Here is a 2165-nt window from a genome sequence, read left to right on the forward strand (position 1 = left end):
AAATCATGTAACAAGGAGATTCATACATCAAGACAGTTAAGAAAATTCTCATAAATGAAAGAAATCATGAGCTGCTGATGTGAAGATGTAGGAATAGCAATAAAAGCATTGAAGACAAACAGAATTCACAAAAGGTGGTTTAGGAAGTAAAGGAAAACGATTTAAAAAAAAAGAAGACACGATCTAGTTGAAGTAAAAGTAAAATATGAAATTGGGTGTTTAAACATTTTAATGCCCTAACTACTGAGCATGCTCACCCGGTATAATAATCCCTTGGAAGGTAGATGTCTTTGACAGGACCAAACTGCTCAAATGGCCTCCTAAGGTCTTCTTGCCTGTAGACAAGAGAGAAGGGTAAGCACAAGTTAATAGTCAAGAAGAAAACAGAGTCTATCTAAAGGCTGTTACATTCTACAAGCTTATTATATATTCCACCAAACCCTACATATCTATCAAACTACATTCTACATTAACTTTTTCTGTACAGCCTTTTCAGACAAGCCTAAATCATGAAACTTACAAGGCCACAAAAAGTACAGTCCAGAGATAATGTCAGCGTCAGCGAGATGGGACAAGGCAATTAAAAGGAGTTACATACACATAAAGGAGTAAATAGTATAATACCTGCAATCATGACGAAGGTTGCGAACCAAAAGACTGGTCGGTAGATCCCTGTCACGACCCACCACCGTAACGGCTACCACCACGGGGGCTAGGGCTCCTGCCCCTCCTACCATAACCCCTCGGTGGTGACGGTGTGTAGCTCCTTCCCCTCATTGAGTCTAGTCTTCAATCTCTTCTATCCATCAAGCAACCAATATAAAACTCAGTTAGTGAAATATAAAATAAAATAAAATTCTCTAATAAACAATAAATCCAAACAAAGAACTCATTAATTACAGAACATTATAGATACTAATGTCATTACATATGCTTACTCAGCTAAAGATACAAGTTTTTTTTTATCCTCCACTTGAATTGGAATTAACATTATAAAGATTCATCCTTTCAGCTAACATTCAACGAAGATTACAAATCTGAGATCAATTCGATAAATTGGGTCCAGAAAAAAAACGATAGAAATTTGAGTTTTTTTTAAATGGTATCAGAGACGAGAGTCTGCGATTGCAATCGTTAATCTACGATAAGAAGAAGAAGCAGGAGAGGCTATAGAGCATGCATCTTACCGAAGATTGAGAAAGTGTTGGACGAAACGACGAACGGCGAAGGAGAAAACAGAGAGGAAGCGGCGCGGAAGGAAGTGGAGAGAAAAGAGAAGAGAGACGATGAGATTAGGGTTTTCTTCAATCTTTATTTATTTATTTATTTAATTTTCCTTTTTCATTATATTTGCTTTCAAGTCCTTTCTTTTGTTGTCTTTATCGACTTTTGCCTCCAAATCCTTCCGAGACTTTAGTTTTACACCCATACTTTATGTATTGTGCATGTAGATCCATTATAATAAGGAGAAATTTGACAAAAAAATCCTGAATTTTCAAATAATCATAAAATCTGATATTTCCAATAACAATAAGTTTCATACAACAATTGGAAATTTAGATTAAGATTATTTTGTTTTATCAAAACGCCATCATTTACTGATTAAACGTCTCTTAAACAATAATTAACCGTTGATTAATTAGGATATTAAAAAGTAAAATATTTTATTTTGCATATTTTTATTAGAAAATTAAACTTTTATGAATCACTACTGGTTTAATATTACTAACATAAATTATTTCAATATGATAAGACCATATGTGTATACATTATTTTAAATTTATTACTTATATATAATATAAGTTAATGTTTATGAAAACAATCGTATTCACAAATATGAGTAGTGTTTTAGATTCAAGATTATACATGGGAGTTGTTTAATTAATAACATAGATACCAATTACAAGCAAAAAACATAAATTAGTTCATGAGATACTAGGATATGTATATTTTGTGCAGAAATATCATACTAGTTATAGACGGGATATATCTCTCGAATGATATGCTATGGATTTTTATATGGCATAAAATTTTCGTTAACTTTTTTCAAATCAAATATGGCGGTTATAAAGGAATAGTAACTCATGATTCATACTCCCCAAATAATCTTTGATTTCATTACGATTACACAGAACTTAATGTGTTGGCATGGACCAACGACCAAT

At 32.6% G+C, this 2165-nt stretch overlaps 1 long non-coding RNA gene across 1 annotated transcript; it reads right to left on the minus strand.

Moving 5' to 3' along the window:
- Positions 1-210: 210 nt before the first annotated feature.
- Positions 211-1296, minus strand: LOC130502868 (uncharacterized). Its single transcript, XR_008940493.1, has 3 exons — positions 1188-1296; positions 625-799; positions 211-335 (listed from the first exon to the last, which is right to left on the minus strand). It is a non-coding gene; the product is annotated as an uncharacterized LOC130502868 (long non-coding RNA).
- Positions 1297-2165: the final 869 nt, after the last annotated feature.

This window comes from Raphanus sativus, unplaced genomic scaffold (genome assembly GCF_000801105.2).
Source record: "Raphanus sativus cultivar WK10039 unplaced genomic scaffold, ASM80110v3 Scaffold0716, whole genome shotgun sequence".
In the NCBI taxonomy this organism is placed as follows: Eukaryota; Viridiplantae; Streptophyta; class Magnoliopsida; order Brassicales; family Brassicaceae; genus Raphanus; species Raphanus sativus.